Below are 18,318 nucleotides of genomic sequence, written 5' to 3' on the forward strand. Positions count from 1 at the left end.
CCTCTTCCAGGTACTGCGATGATTTCACGTTGATCTTCTTGAGTTCCTTCTTCTTAAATTTCATCTTCTTAATATTATTTTTCTTGATTTTCCATGGTTTCTCTGTTTTGATTATTTTCAACAGATTTAAACTTAACATCTCTTGTTACTTCTATCTTATTCTCTCTTGGATTCCAAACCTTGTACCCTTTTGATTTTTCCGAGTAACCTAAAAATATTCCGTCTTTGGTGCGCTCAACGAGTTTTCAAATTCCAGGTTTCCTGTTCAAATAAAAAACTTTACATCCAAATTCTCACAGGTGACTCACTTCGGGTGTTTGGCGATCCATATTTTGAATATTATTTTTTTTCCTTGGATTCGACTTTTTTTCGTCTATAATTGACGGTTTGAATCGCTTGTGCCCAAAAAGATTGTGGAAGATTCGACAGGACTAATAGACACCTTGCCATACCAAGAATTGTGCGATTTTTCCTTTCAGCAATTTCATTTTGTTCAGGACTGTAGGGGATAATGAGTCTTTCTAGAATTCCGTTCCTTTTCAAAAATTCTTCAGACTCATTATTCAGGTACTCTTTACCATTGTCCGATTGGGGACTTTTTATTTTTTGCTCCTTTTGCTATAACTTTGAATTTTCTAAAAGCATTTGAAGCGTCGCTCTTACTTAAAAAATCTTATTTTACAAGAAAATGTCTTGTCGTCAATAAAGGTAATGAAGTACTTGGCCTTTCCAGCAGATTCAATCCTCATCGGACGCAACAGATCGGAATGGGTTATATTCAAAATTGAACTTTTCCTTTCTGACCTTTTTGGAAACGAGGTCCTCATCATCTTTCCACGAAAACATATCTCACATTTCAGATCTTCTTTGCATTTTCCGAGGTTCAAACACGGTACCGTTTCTCCTTATTCAAAGGTCAAAAGATTCTTGACATTCAAATGCTCAAGTTGGCGATGCCACTTTTCCAGCTCGGTCGATAAAGTCGATTAATTCCTCACATTTCCTTATGTAAAGCTGTACACAACAAAAATTAACCTGAATACGCTCCTTCACGTGCACTGATTGTTTCTAGTTATTCACGATCTTTCAGAAAGGGTTTCTGGGCCCATAACCTATAGAGCAGGTACCAGGAAGGTGGAGTAACATTTACTGATAAACTGATCATAATTAACTTGCATTTAATAAGTTATAAAACGAGAGATATTACAAAATGAGTTCCTCTTTCAAAAGCAGATGAAATAACTGAACAAATAAACATTCAAACGCGAATCTCAAACTTCAGAATACTATTAAGCAACTTTACTTATAAATTATTGAACAACGGAGGATTAGACTAAACACAATACTCTCAAATTCCAAATTTTTCGGATTTATTCAACTCAAAATAATTATATAATATATTCTCAAACATATTAGTACCAGTGACTAATTAAATAATTAAGTAATACTTAAAAAGTAATTAATAATTTCCGAACTTGCCCCTAGAGTTCATGATTATGAATAATGATTTACACAAGTTATTATTTTGTCTCCTTATACCTACACTTCAATAAATATTTAGGTAAAATTAATTTAAATACTATATTAGGTGCAATTTAAATCACCTTAAATTTCTAATTTTAAAATAAAAATATTGCGTTTTTAACAAGATAGATGATTTTTTAAGGAAATAGATGAATTTTCAACAAAAAGATTAATTTTTATCAGAAAATCAGTTATTAAAACAAAGTACACAAATCCTTAACAAAAAAGTTAATTTTGAAATAAAAAAGATCGATTTGCAACTAAAAAGGCAAATGTTTAATTTTCTGTGATAAATCTTAATTGTTCTCAAAAGCGAAAAATTTAATTACAGTGATCAATTTTCCAATAAAATTATGAAGCTTCTGCTGGAATAAACAATTACAAAACAATTTTGAACTAAATAGTTCAATTTTGGACTAATAAAGATAAATTCTCAATTAAAAGTTAAATTGTTTAATTTTCAGTTGAAAGAATTAATTTTTCTTTTTAAAAAACTTAACCAAAATGATTAATTTTTGAATAAAATGATAAATCTTCTTCTGTGATCGATCAATTTCAAAACATCTCAAAACAATTTTCAACTAAATAGTTGAATTTTTGACTAAAAATATAAATTTTTAAACAAGAACTGAATTGCTTAATTTTCAATTAAAAGAATTGATTTTCCAAAAAAATAACATATTTTTAACCAAAAGGAATTATTTTCTACTTAAATTATGAAACTTTTTCTGGAATGAAACAAGTTTTTTAATTCATGAATATTTAATTTAATTCATAATTTACGAATCTTCGATTTAATTTTAATTTAATTTTTAATTTAAGTAGAATTTCAAACCAATGTTCATAATAAATAGTTAAATGTTGGATGAATATTCTTCGACGAACGATCAATTTTAAAACATTAAAAATCAATTTTTAAGTAAATAATTAATTTTTGACTAGAAAATATGAATTTTTAACCAAGATGAAAATTGTTTAATTTTCAATTGAAAAAATTAATTTTCCATGAAAAATAACATATTTTCAACAAAAAGGATTAATTTTTCACTCACATTATGAATCTTTTTCTGGAATGAAACCATTTTTTTAATTCATGAATATTTCATTAATTATTAAATTTATGAATATTTAATTTTATTGCTAAATTAATTTTGAAATTAATTTTTAATTTCATTTTTAATTTTATTTTTAATTTCAGAACAATTTTCAATCAATGTTCAACTACATAGTTAAATTTTAGACTAATAAAGATAAATTCTTAACTAAAAGCTAAATTGTTTGATTTTCAGTTGAAAAATTAATTTTTCTTGAAAAGAAATTCAACCAAAATGATTATTTATTAAACTAAAATTATGAATCTCCTTCTGAGATCGATCAATTTCTAAACCATTTCAAATAAATTTTCAACTAAATAGTTAAGAACAAATTTTTTATCCAAAATAATTAATTTTCAACTAAAATGATGAATTCTTTTCTGGAATATATCAATTCCAAAACATTTTAAAATTAATTTTTAACTAAATAGATCAATTTTGGACTGAAAAATATCAATTATCAATTGAAAACTAAGTTGTTGTTTGCTCCAAAGAAGTAAATATCACATTTTTAATCAATAATAATTACTTTTTTGTCACAAAAGTACTCAAAAAGTACACCGTTTTTCTGGAAACTCAGTGATTTTTCGGTGAAAATATAAAAAATGGGGGGTTTTCTATGTATCATAACTTGAAATCTATAGAAGGTAGTGCATTATTTTTTTTACAAAATGTACCTAGTTATAATTTAGTCCTCTTTCTGTTTTTGTAACGTCTGGAACTGTTTTCAACAAGAAAAAACCGGGTTTGGAAATTGATCTGTTCTAGCAAGATTAATTAATCAAATTAATACATTTTCATCTAAAATAATGAACCTTTATTCTGGAATTGAATAATTTTAAAATCATTTTCAAACAAATCCCAAACTGAATAATTGAATTTCGGATTTAAAAATATAAATAAACAAACAAAAACTGAATTGTTTAATTTCTTTAATAAAAAATAACCAATTTTTCAAGCAAAATGATTAATTCTCGACTAAGATATTGAAACTTCTTTTGAAATAGATCAATTCTAAACATTTTCCAATTAAAATTTCCTTTGAATATTTTATTTTTCGATTAAAAACCATGAATTTTCAATTAAGAAGATTAAATTTCTTATTATCAGTGAACGATAGTATTTTATTTATTAAAAGCAATTTGCATTAAAAAAACTGCAAAAAATAAAGCAGCGCCAGAAGCTCGCAAAACGAAATTTTGTATTTATAGGTTTTTCATGGGACCCTATAAAATATCAATAATTAAAAATTGCTTATCTTTGAAAAACTTGGATTTTCAATTGATAAATTTGATACTGTTGAGTTTTGAATATTTAAATTATTATTAAACACGGAGCCTTATGACATGATTTTCGTTAACTTTTTATTATTCGGAACTCAGGGAAAACCTTGCCAGAGATAAATTTTTTTTAATTGCAGTATAAATTAAAGAACGCAGTTCACTATATACTAAATATTACAAATATACAAATACTACTTTTTTCGTTCGGAATTGATATTTTTTCTAATTAAAATTTAATTACATGTTTGAAAGTTAAAATATTTCGTTAAAAATTTATTTTTTCTGGTTGATGATTCATCAATATAATTAAAAATTAAGCTCTTTGGTTGAAAAACTAACTATTTGGTTAAAAATTGCTTTCTTTTTCGTTGAAAATTAATTTTTTTTCTCTGAAAATGTAACTATTTTAGTTGAGTTTTTAAAAAATAATTTTAGGAATTAAATCATTTATTGTTTTCTTTGTTTTCTTTGTTGAAAATTTTTGTTCGTTTTTTCGTTGTGGTTGATTCAGTTTTAACTAATAATTACACTATTTTATTTTTAGTTGAAATTTTTTATTATAGGATTTTAAATTTACGTATTTTGTCGAAAATTCGTATCCAATTTTAGATGGAAATCTTCTTGATGAAAAAGTGATCTTTTCAGTTGAAATTCAATTTCTTTGATTCGAAATTAAGCTGGTGAACAATTTTTTTCTGTTCACAGCCATTTTTTTAACTGACAATTTAACTATTTTCTTTGTAGTGAGAAATTAATCTTTTTGATTGAAAAAATTCACGAATTTCTTGAAAAGCCATCTTTTTCAGCAAAAAATTAATCCTTTTTTTCAAATTGATCGACCATCTGGAAATTTTTACGTATTTTACTTGAAAATTCATGTATATATATTTTTTATTATTTATTTTACATAGGAATTAAATACTTTCATTTTTCGTTAAAAGATGATTTCTTTTGGTTAAATATTTATGTATTGCGGTTCAAATGTTTACTATTTTGTGAAGGAGTCTTTTTTGTTGTTCTTGAATATTATTTGTTTTTAACTAAAAATTCGACTATTTAATTTTTGCTTCAAACTTTTTTTAGTTATAAGTTCAAATATTTGGTTGAAAATTCGCGCCCACTCCCAAAAATCGTTGAAAATTGAAGCATTCTTAAATTATAATTTTTAACCTAAGTCATTATTCTTAAATAGACAAAATAAATAAGGTGGTAGATTATTAGCATAACAATTTAAAATATTCTTGCTTATAATATGAAAATTAAAAAATTAAAAATTAATTAAATCTAATTTTCAATTATGAGGACCTGATGTTACAATTCTATCAATCTATTAATCCGACGAGTCCTACTAGAGTAGGACTCGTCGGTCGATCACGCTGTTCGCAGAAAATAATATTAACTGCACTTCTTCGCATGCCCCTACCTACTATGTCTAGTAGAAAAGGTGGTGATGAGTGGGACTATTTTAAGCATATTATGATGCGTGGTATGACGGTCCACATAAACTTCTTTAGTTTCTTTTACTACTATGAAGACGTTGCCAAAGTAAAACAAATTGATTTTGAAAAAAATCTAATCATAATGGTTCATTTTCAACTAAAATGTTGAAAAATATTAAATTGTCTGCCAAAAAAAAAAAAGAAAATTTGTTTAAGATAGACACAATTGTATAGCGAAATATTTTAATTTTTAATGACATTTTAAACCTAATAGTTAAATTTGTAACCAAAAAGTTGAATGCGTCACCAAAAAGATTAATATTCTACCACAAAAAAAAAAGTTTCAACAAAATACCGAAATTTACAGTCAAATAGTTTCATTTTGAAATGAAGAAAATAAATTTTAAAATAAACATGGAATAGTTAAATTTTAGTTCATAAAATAATCTACAAAAGTAAAAAATGTAGTTAAATATTGAAAAATTATATGCAAACTAAGATAAGGAATCATCAAACCAAAAAATGATTTTTAACAATTTAGTTCCACTGTACACTAAGTAGTTCAATTTTTAACCACCCAAAGTATTTGTAGCCGCTATTCAAGGTTGGAAAAAATCTTAAAAATTAATTCAAATAATTATATTATAAGAAAAATCATGGGGCCAAAGTCAAAATTACATGATTATTGTAGAAGAAACTAGTTTACTAACCTGTAAATTCTAGATTTTTTCGCTTTTTTTATAAGATTTAATTTGTAATATTACTGGATCAATACCATTTTAACTGTTCTTGTTTTATGCAAACTCCCGGCAAAAAAACAACAAGAATCGAACGAATAAATTTGGACCACAACGAACAAACAAAAAAAATTATTCTATTGTAATCTGAAAAAAATAATAATAATAATAATTTTGGGACAAAAATAAAAAAGAGGAAAGAAAAATGAGAAGGCAGCCAACCATATCCCCTTCCTCCTTTTTTCCTTTCTTTCGTCTTTCACATTTTTACTATCCAAAATGGATTTTCATTATCCAAAATGGATGGTTTCTATTTTGGAGTTGCTTACGTATCGTAATTTTTATAATATGAACATTAAAAAAAGCGTCATAATTAGAATAGTGATTGTAATCACCACATAGTTCATGAATTCCCAACAATAATATTTTTACAATAATTATTCGAATTTATTCAAATGTAATAAAGAATAATTTACAATCAAAATTTGTAAGTATTCGCACATTTTTGAGATTTCAAGCAGAATTTTATTACCTTTTTCTGTATAACAATAAAAATAATTATTTCTTGTTTATAATATGAAAATTAAAAAATCACGAATTAATTTAGAGATCGGGTATAACTCTAGCTGCAATAAGTTCCAGTGTAATTTAAGAACTTCCTAAACACTGCAACTAATCTTAAATTCTGAGGATCTGATATCCCAATTCTCTCAATCTATCAATCCGACGAGTTCTACTAGAGTAGGACTAGTCGGTGGCTCACGCAGGTCACAGAAACAAATATTAGCTACACTTCTTCACGTGCGCGTACCCATTACAGCTAGTAGAAAAGATAGTGATGAGTCGGAATATTTTCTGCGGATTATGATGCGACGTATATCTCAAAAATCGAAGTTCCAAAAAAATACAGAAATTTTCAATCAAATGGTTTCATTTGCAACTGAAGAAAATAAATGTTTAATCAAACATGTAATAGTTAAATTTTTAGTTAGAGAATAATCCAAGAAACGTAAACAAATTCACTTAATTAAAAAAAAAATCTAAACTAAAATGACGTTTCATCGAAAAACAAAAAATTATTTTTAACGAATTATTTCCCCTCAACACTAAATAGTTGAATTTTTAACCGAAAAAGTTTTTTTAGTTACTATTCAAGGTAGGAGCAACTCTTAAAAATGTTATTAAATAGTTATATTACAAGACGAACCATGTAACTAAAGTCAAATTGATAGGATGATTCTAGAAAAAACTTATTTAATAAATTGTGAATTCTAGATTTTCCTTTTTCCTTTCTATGAGGTGAAGTTTGCTAAATTGCAGGATTAATAACATTTTAAATGCTATTTTTTTCTGATTAAAAAAGCTTTATAAAATCCATAGTAGAATTATAGAAAAAATGATTTTTTTCTAATGAAAGGTTAAAATAATGTAATTTTGGATTGGAAGGTTTTAAAATAAATCACTTCTGAACTTCGTTCCAAATTGAAGCACTCTTAAATTAGAATTTTGGAACTAAGTCGTTATTTTTAAATGGATGCAATAAATAAATAGGGTGGTGGATTATTATAGATAGTAAAGGATTTATTTATTCATAAAATAAAATATACAAAATTAAATTTAGAAGAAAATTATAAAATATTGCAAGGATATTCTAAGGTGATTCCAAGAATATTGTAGGTTTTCTCATTTATGTTAGTACTTAGGAGTGGAAGTGCAAAGTAGAGAGTCAAATAGCAAGAAACTGGTTTTATCGCCTATTTATGAAATTAAAATTATGTAACATGTTCTTATTGCATATAACCTCTACCTTACTAAAGAAGGAATCCTTGGATCCTGATGATCTAATTTTTTGAGTTGATTTTGTCACCTGAGTTTCATAATATTAACATTGAAAAAAGCCCCAGAATCGGAATAGTGATTTTAATCGCCACATAATTGAAGAATTTAAAACAATAATATTTTTTAAATAATTAAGCAAATTTAGTGAAATGTGATAAATGATAATTTACCATCAAAATTGGTAAGTATTCACACATTTTTTAAGCTTGGCCTAGAATTTAATTACCCTTTGCTGTATAACAAGAATAAAATTTCCTGTTTATAACATGAAAATTAAAGAATAAAAAATTAATTTAGAGAAGGTGCAACTCTATCTGTAATAATTTCTAGTTCCTTTTAAGAGCTTCCCAAATACTGCATGTAATTTTAAACGATAAGGACCTGATATCCCACTTATCTCAATCTATCAATCCGACGAGTTCTACTATAGTAGGACTCGTCGGTCGCTCACTCAAATCACCGAACCAAATATTAGCCACACGTCTTCGCGTGCGCGTACCCATTATAGTAGAAAAGGTGGTGATGAGTGGGACCAATTTCCAATTTATGATCAATTCGTTCAAAATCCAATCGAAGATTTTATTGCCTTAATAAGCTTAATAAGCCTTAGTAAGTCGACAAAATCTGCAAGGATTTCAAGGACATTTTCTGAATTTCGGAAGATTTTTCCTCCCTGTCTGAAAATTGATTAAACTGTTCTACATTGAATGTTTAAAAATAAAGAGACTTTCAAACAAATACTTTTCATTTTACGCTAAATCGAAAAAAAATATTATGATAATTGAAAAAACTTCATCTAAAGGTTACACGTGAATTCCCGGAAAAGGATTATTGATTTAAAATCGATTGATAAATTCCTTGGCTCTGCGAATTAGAAAATTATGTTTTAAAATTTATTATTTTAGTTATTTTAATAATATTGTGAATACGAATGCCTGAGAAACTTGTGGTTTAAAGAAAAAGGATAATTTCAAACATTCTGAAAACAAACCTAATAATTATTTTCTGCAAATCTTTCCCAGTAAAAGCTAGTTAAATATTTCATTAATGATATTTCCGAAATCTTCAATAAAAAATTGCATATGTTTGGAAAACTTGAATATGCAATCGATAAAAAACTGGTTTAATATTTCAATTTTCCTCATTTTATTTTATTTTTCCCTTTTGAGTAAACAAATTGGAAATTTGGAAACTTCAATTTAGTATTACTTTATTTTTTAAATTTATTTTTAAAAAGCTCCCTATTGAAAATTATTATTTGTTACGTAATATTTTGATTGTAGTTTTCAAATATTATTTTTCAACTAAAATGATGAATCTTCTTTTTTAATAGATCCATTTTTTACCATTTTGAAAAAAATTTTCATCTTTTTGTATAAAATCTCGACTACTTCATACAAAATTCATAATTTTTCAAAAAGTTATCCACATTTTGAAAAATCTATCTTTTTTAGTCCCAAATTCAAGAGCTTTGTTGCAAAAAATGGTTGTAGCTGAAAATAAATTTTTTAACTGAAAATGACACTATTAAATTTTTCATTTTGAATTAATCTTTTTCTCATTAAAAATAAAAATTCACGCAATTCAAGAAATTCCATAAATTCCTTGAATTCTTTGAATCCTGTGAATTCCATAAATTCCGTAAATTTCTTCAATTTCATGAATTTCTTGAATTCCTTTAATTTCATACATTACGCGAAATTCATTAATTCCGAAAATTGCATGAATTTCGTCAATTTCAAAAATATGAGGAATTCAATCCATTTCATAAATTCTAAGAATTCCGTGGCTTCCGTGAATTTTTTGATTTCATAAATCCAATAAATTTCAGGCGTTATATGAATATCAAGAATTCTATTAGTCCCGCGCATTTATTGAATTCCGTGAAATTTAGCGCATTCCGTGAATTTTGCGAATTCAATGATTTCTGTGAATTCCATTAATTTCATTAATTTCATTAATTTCACTAATTCCATTAATTTCACTGATTCCAATAATTTCATAAATTATATTAATTTCATTAATTCCGTGAATTCCCTGAATTTTATAAATTTAATAAATTACATGAATTTCGTGAATTCCCCAAATCCCTTGAATTCTGTGATTTCAGGGAATTCCGCGAATTCCATCAATTCCCTGAATTTCGCGAATTCTATTAATTATGTGAATTCCATGAATTCCGGGAAACACATACATCTTGTGAATTCCCTTATTTCCATGAATTCTGCAAATTCCGTGAATTCCGTGCATTTTACACGTTTCTGGAATTACATAACGTCTTTAAATTTCTTGAATTCCATTATTTTCGTGAATTCCTTGTTCACAATTTTTGTGATACAAATGCTCTAATACTTTGTTTTATAAAAATTCTATTTATTTGATTGGAAAATAAATCTGCACTCAGGCCCCACCCTTAATACTATAATTTAAAAAGATTATTTACATTTTTATGATTCGAAACTATGTCTAAAGAAATCTGGAACATCATAAGAAATATTTAGTCAATTTTCAAAAGATTTCTAAAAGAGTTAAAATTAATTCGCAGGATTTTTTACTGATTTTGTAAACATATTTTTCGATATTTTAGGAATAATTGATGAATGTGTGTTCAGATAATTTCCAAATTTTATTTAAAACTCGTCAATACTGAACTCGCTGTTCAATAATTTTCAATTCGAGTTTCCAAAAATTTAGTGAAATCTATTTTTTTTAATTGCAAGAACAATTTTTGAGAAAGGAACGTTGAAATCTTTTGATTTAAAATTGAAATTGAATTCCTTAAAAGTCAAATAATTAAATAAACAAGTGCACAGAATTTAATAAGAATTTTAAAAAAGTAAATTAGATCAAAATCCGAAATAAAAATCCTATTTAACATCCAATATTTGAATTGATGAAAAATCATGTTTAAAAAAAAACAAGAGTCCAACGACCAAATTTGGACCACAACGACAAAAAAATTTTATTGTAATCTGAAAAAATGAAAAATAAATAAAATAATATTTTTTGGACAAAAGTAAAAAAGAGGCAAGAAAAATGAGATCATTTTTCTTTCCTCTTTTTAAGTTTTTCGAGCTAAAAAGAAAAAAATTTCAAAGTGAACACTTACCAAATTGAAGTTTCCAATTTTTAAAAATAACTTCAAGCGATTCTTAAGTAATTATAATTTTCAGGATGCTAATATGTTACATTTCCATTAAGTTTTGTTTTCAATATTCGAAATTTTTTCGATTAAACTTGAAATCAAAATTATTTTCTCATGTCTCCTTATTTTTAATTATTCAATCTGGAAAAATACAATGGAGGGTCATTTCGTGTTCATGGGTTCCAATTAAACTTTTCTAATTAATAGAAAAATATTTCTTTGCTGGAAAATATCTTTTTTTTAAATTTAAAACCTTACAAAAATGAATATCTTCGTTCATGAGAATACATTTTTTCAAATTATTAATCGGATTATTATAATTAAAAATATGAATTTTTGTAACTCTTTTCTTCTATTAAAAAGATTCCTTATTAGCCAGATATTATTCTGATATAACCTTCGAAATGATTAACGATAACAACATGTGATAGATAGTGCAAGTAAAAACTGAAAGAAATCTCTTATATTGTAATGCCTGAGAATGGAGAAACAAAATAATATTTTTAATAAATTCCAGAGTAAGACCAATTACAGCTTTTCGAAAACAGGAAAAATTTGGTTAAGAAAAATCGCTAAACTGCGCATTTGTAAAAAAAATGATTAAAAATAAATGTTAATGCCCGAAAATTGTTCCTTATGAAGTAGCATTCTAATAATTAATGATAGTTATATTTTTTCATAAAAGTATATTTCGTGTTTAGTAATAAAAATCTAAATAAGCAAACAAATCGATTCCACGATGAATTGTAGGATTGCAGAAAAGCAATGAATTAAAAAGATTTAAATTGAAAATATAATTTTGTGCAACAGTAGGGCATGAGGGTTCTTAAAACGATAATTATTGATTGGAAATTGATTGATAAATGCCTTGGTTTCGCGGATTAGCAAAATATGTTTGAAAAAATTATTATTTTCGTTATTTTTATCATTTCTATCATGCCAATTCTTTAACAATCTGGAGATCATAACCGTATTATTGAAGTAAGTTAGTAAAGCTTTTTATTTGATATTCCATAATAGATAAGAGAAGTATGAGAAACTCGTGATTTCAACAAACCATTTTAAAACCTTCTGAATTTAACAATGGCTTATGTTTAAAGAACTTAAATTTAGAATTAAATAATCAACAAATTTTTAAAAGTGGAATGTCTGAATAATTATTAATCATAGCATTTTACTTCAATAATTAAGCTAATTCTAATAATTTTTAATTGAAAGGAAAACACTATACCTACCTTGTGAGAGAATTATTAGAATAAAAAGTTAAATTAATTAAATTGATTAAATTTAATTTAATTAAAACTAAAATTATGAAAATTAATCAATCAATTCCAATCAATGATCATCCTCTTGAGAATCCTCATGCCCTACTCTTGCGCAAAATTTTATTTTTAATTTAAATCTTTTTAATTAATTGCTTTTCTGCAATTCTACAATTCATAGTGGAATCGATTTGTTTGCTTATTTAGATTTTTATTACTAAACACGAAATATACTTTTATGAAAAAATATAACTATCATTAATTATTAGAATGCTACTTCATAAGGAACAATTGTTGGGCATTAATATTTATTTTTATTCATTTTATTAACAAATGCGCAGTTTAGCAATTTTTCTGAACCAAATTTTTCATATTTTCGAAAATCTTTATTGATCTTATTCTAGAATTTATTTAAAATATAATTTTGTTTCTCCATTCTCAGGCATTACTTTATAAGAGATTTCTTTCACTTTTTACTTCCGCTATCAGATAGTCTACAATATCACATATTGTTATCTTCAATAATTTCGAAGTTTATAGAAAAATAAAATCTGGCTGATAAGGAGACTTTTTAATAGAAGAAAAGAGTAACAAAAATTCATATTTTTAATTATAATAATCCGATTAATCATTTTAAAAAATGTATTCTCATGAACGAAGATATTTGTTTTTGCAAGGTCTTAAATTAGAAAAAAAATATTTTCCAGAAAAGAAATATTTTTCTAATAATTAGAAAAGTTTAATTGAAACCCATGAACACGAAATGATCCTCCATTGTATTTTTCCAGATTGAATAATTGAAAATAAGGAGACATGAGAAAATATTTTTTATTTCAAATTTAATCGAAAAAAATTTCGAATATTGAAAACAAACCTTAATGGAAATGTAACATATTAGGATCCTGAAAATTATAATTAATCTAAAATCGATTGAAGTTATCTTTAAAAATTGGAAACTTCAATTTGGTAAGTGTTCACATTGAAATTTTTTTTATTTTCAGCTGGAAAACTTAAGAAGAAGCAAAAAAAAATGATCTCATTTTTATTTTTTTTTTATTTTTGCCAGAAAAATATTATTTTATTTATTTTTCATTTTTTCAGATTACAATAGAATTTTTTAGTCGTTGTGGTTCAAATTTGGTTGTTGGACTCTTGTTTTTTTTTCTAAAATGATTTTGCATCAATTTAAATATTGGACGTCAAATAGGATTTTTAATTCGGATTTTGATCTAATTTAAATTTCTTAAATTTTTATTAAATTCTGTGCACTTTTTCATTTAATTATTCGATTTTTAAGGAATTCAATTTAATTTTGAATCAGAAGATTTCAATGTTTCTAACACAAAATTGTTCTTACAATTAAAAAAAAATAGATTTCACACCATACTAGTTTAAAATTGCCTATTTGATTAAGTCTGAAACTGAAAGTACAAAATTTATGGAAACTAGAATTTAAAAGTATTGAACAGTGAATTCAGTATTTACGAGTTTTAAATAAAATTTTTAAATTATCTGAACACATATTCATCAATTTCTCCCAAAATATAGAAAAATTTGTTTATAAAATGAGTAGAAAATCCTGCGAATTAATTTTAACTCTTTCAGAAATCATTTGAAAATTGACTAAATGTTTCTTATGACGTTCCAAATTTCTTTAGACATGTTTCGAATCATAAAAATGTAGATAAATTTTTAAAATGAAAATTAAATTGTTTTAACGATTTCCTGAAGACTTATAGTATTAAGGGAGGGGGGGGGCGTTAGTTCAGATTCATTTCCCAATATTGGAAAGTCATTTACAAATAATGTTTTCTTTTTATTAATAATTTGAAAAAACATTCAAAAATCAAGTTTATCATGAAATGAAAATACTTTTTTCGAAATTTTAATTCAGCAATTTTTTAACCAGAAAAGATAAGATTTCTAACAGAAATATAAATTTTTGAAACAAAAATATGAAGTTTCAAGAAAAAAGCTGAAACTTTAACAAGGAAAACTTTTTCATTCAAGAGTTGAATCTGCAGTTTTAAACATTTATTTTTCGGAAAGATTAATTTCCTACCAAAAAAGGAAGGTTTCAGGACAATAGTTTCATTCTTAACCAGTAAAATGAATTTTTAACAAAGTACTTCAACTTTCAAGCAAGTACTTGAATTTTCAACCTAAATCTGTAGATGCTGAATAATAAAATCATTAGTTGAATTTTGAACTATAAATAATTAAGTTACTACAAAAAAGAAAACTAGCTTTTAGAAAATCAATCCAATATTCAACAAATAAATAACATTTTTATAAAACAAACAAAGTATCAGAGCATTTGTATCACAAAAGTTGTGAACAAGGAATTTACGAAATTAATAGAATTCCAGAAATTTAAGGACGTTACGGAATTCACGAAACGTGTAAAATTCACGGAATTCACGGACTTTGCAGAATTCACGGAAATAAGGGAATTTACGAGATTTATGTGTTATCCGGAATTCATGGAATTCACAGAATTAATGGAATTCGCGGAATTCAGGGAATTGATGGAATTTACGAAATTCCCTGAAATAACAGAATTAACTGGATTTGAGAAATTCCCAGAATTCAAGGGATTTAACGTATTCACGGAATTCATGTAAATTAAGTAACTTATTGAATTCATAGTATTCAGGGAATTCGTGGAATTAATGAAATTAATATAATTGATGAAATTATTGTAATTAATGAAATTAATGAAATTAATGGAATTAGTGAAGTTAATGGAATTAATTAAATTAATTAAATTAATTAAAATAATGGAATTCACAGAATTCATTAAATTTGTAAAATTCGCAGAATGCGCTAAATTTAGGGAATACGGAATTCATATAACACCTTGAATTTATGGAATTCGTGGAATTCGTGAAATTTCTTGAATTCATGGATTTCGCGGAATTTACGGAATGCATATTAAAATTAGGGAATTCACTGGATTTCCGGAATGCACGGAATACAATGGATCTGTGGAATTCCCGCAATTCACGGAATTCATAAAATACGCGGGACTAATGTAATTCTTGGAATTCATATAACGCCTAGAATTTATTGGATTTATGAAGTCAAAAAATTCACGGAAGCCACGGAATCTCAGAATTCATGAAATGGATTGAATACTTCAAATCTATAGAATTCACGAAATTCATGCAATTTTCGGAATTAATGAATTTCGCGGAATTCATGGAATTGAAGGAATTCAAGAAATTCATGGAATTGAAGGAATTCACGGAATTTATGGAATTCACAGGATTCAATGAAATAGTTTATTTTATATCAGAAAAAGAGTAATTCAAAATGAAAAATTTAATAGTGTCATTTTCAGTTAAAAAAATTTATTTTGAGTTACAACCATTTTTTTAACAAAGCTCTTCAATTTTGGACTAAAAAGGATAACTTTTTCAAAACGTGGATAACTTTTTAACAAAATTATTAATTTTGTATGAAGTAGTCGAAATTTTATACAAAAAGATGAAAATTGTTTTCAAAATGGTAAAAAATGAATCTATTAAAAAAGAAGATTCATCATTTTAGTTGAAAAATAATATTTAAAAACTTAAATCAAAATATTACGTAACAAATAATAATTTGCAATGAGAGGATTTTAAAAAGAAAATTAAAAAAAGAAAGAAATACTAAATTGGAGTTTCCAAATTTCCAATTTCTTTACTCAAAAGGGAAAAATAATTAGTATCAAATTTTCGATGAGATTTTTTTTTCATTTTTAAAGATAGTGAGGGGGAGGGCTAAATCATTTTTCGATTTGCAACGTGAAAGGGAGAAAAAGGAAATAATTTTTTACTTAAAATCGGAAGTTTTGAAACATTAACAATCTTTTCAGTTAAGTCAGGCAACATTTTAAATATAACTAACTTTTTTTATAAAAGTGCACAACTTTATTTTTGTAAACTTTTGGTATTGACAGACGTGAATTTTAAAAAGTGCACATTTTTTAAAATTAGAATGAGAAAAAGTAAAAAATAAAACCATTTTTTTATTCTAAAGAGGCAACATTTTTAAAATAACAATTTTTTAAACTTATTTCTGCAGATTTTAATAATATATTTGTACATTTTTTACAAAATTAATATTTGATTTAAAATGTTTAAAGAAGTCCAAGAGAGCTAACAGAAAATTTTCAAAAATCAATCTGTTTCAAAACTAAAAAAATCTGTTTAAATTAAAAAAAAGTCTCATTACAGGTTAATCACTCTAATTATTCTTTCACAGGGCACAGATAGTGTTTTTCCTTTAAATTTTTCATTCTGAGAACATTTAAACAAACTTTCAAAAATCATTTAAAAATTGACTTCTTTGATTTCAAACTTGATTATTGTATGGAAAATTCCTTTTTTTTGTTCAAGGCAATTTTTTGAAACTGGTAATTCAATTATCTCATTTTTATTGAGAAAAAAATTTTTTCAATAAAAAAATGTTTGGAATTATTTTTTTTTAAATCACAAGTTGCTCAGGCATTCGTTATCACAATATTACTAATATAACTAAAATAATAAATTTTGATACATAATTTTCTAATTCGCGAAACCAAGGAATTTATCAATCAATTTTAAATCAATAATCCTTTTTAGAACATTCACGTGTAACTTTTAGATGCATTTTTTTCAATTGTCATCCTATTTTTTGCGATCTAGCCTAAAATCAAAAATATTTGTTTGCAAGTCTCTTTATTTTTAAACATTCAATTTGGAACAAATGAATCAGTTTTCAAACAGGAAAGAAAAATCTTCCGAAACTCAAATAATTTCCCTGAAATCCTTGCAGATTTTTTTGACTTTCAGAAAAGTTTTTTATTCCTTGATACCTATCATAATTTATAAAAAAGCTTCTAAATTTGATTTTCAAATCTTTGGAAATCTACGTTTAGCTTAACTTTTTAAAAATCTTTTTAAAACTTGTAAAACTAATAAACTTCTTTCAAACTAATTCGGATTTTCTGAAGAATTTTATTATAATACTGTAAATTAAAAATAATTTTAATCTCCAAGATTCTTTTTTTACAATCTTTTGAATCTTTTCAAATATGTGAAAATATTTTTATACTTTTTTAAAAAATAAATATTACCAAATGCAAAATAATTTGAAAATTTAATGAAATTAAATTAGAATTATTTTTTAATTTTAGTCTCATCGGATAATATAATGATTTCTCAAGTCAACCTTCTTTTTATAGCAAGGTTTTTCGAGTATTTAATCAAAATTTGCAAAAATTAGTTGAAAAAATGTTTAATTAAGAAAATTTTCCTCCTTCATATATAAAAAAAAAATTTGCTTACTTTTTCACTTTTCCTCATTCTACTTTTAAAACTTGTTTACTTTTTATGTTTCACGTCTTTCAATATGGAACATTTTTAACAAAAAATTTTTTCACTTTCATGATAAAAATTAGTTATATTAAAAATATCGCCTTCTTTAACTGAAAAATCCTTTATTTTAAATTCTAATTAAAAATTGTCTATAAGTTTCAGGAAATGTATAGAACTTTTTGGTCATTTATGGTAATTTTACAAATAAATATGGTGAGTTTCCATAAACTATTTATTAATAGCATAAAACACTAACTAGTTATGACTATAGATTGAAACTAATCACCCCCACCGATCCATCATTAATCGCGGGACACAAATGCGATGTAGAACACGATGCGGTAGAAAATTCAATTGACTAAGCCTGGGTTCCTGAGGTTAGGGATATAATTTAGAAGTTAAAAAAGGCAGTTTTTGAAAAAAGGGAGAAGCTGCAATAAAATGTTTAATAACCAAATTTGTTGTTAAAGAATGCGTATTTTTTCAAACAAGATAATGAAGCTACGTCTACGTCTGTCTATAATATACTGTAAAATTTATGCTTACCTTAAATCAATTTAAAAATGTAAAGTTTAAAATTTAATTATTATAGAAAAAGTTTAAGATCACGTGATTTTGGATTGGAAGCTTCAAAAATTAAACAATTTTGAATT

The 18,318-nt window shown here is 25.3% G+C and overlaps 1 protein-coding gene across 1 annotated transcript in view; it reads right to left on the reverse strand.

Annotated features, from left to right (window-relative positions):
• Nucleotides 1–18,318, reverse strand: part of LOC117178844 — a 123,055-nt gene that overhangs the window by 102,461 nt on the left and 2,276 nt on the right. The gene's annotated exons all lie outside the window — the stretch shown is intronic.

This window comes from Belonocnema kinseyi, chromosome 8, assembly GCF_010883055.1.
Source record: "Belonocnema kinseyi isolate 2016_QV_RU_SX_M_011 chromosome 8, B_treatae_v1, whole genome shotgun sequence".
In the NCBI taxonomy this organism is placed as follows: domain Eukaryota; kingdom Metazoa; phylum Arthropoda; class Insecta; order Hymenoptera; family Cynipidae; genus Belonocnema; species Belonocnema kinseyi.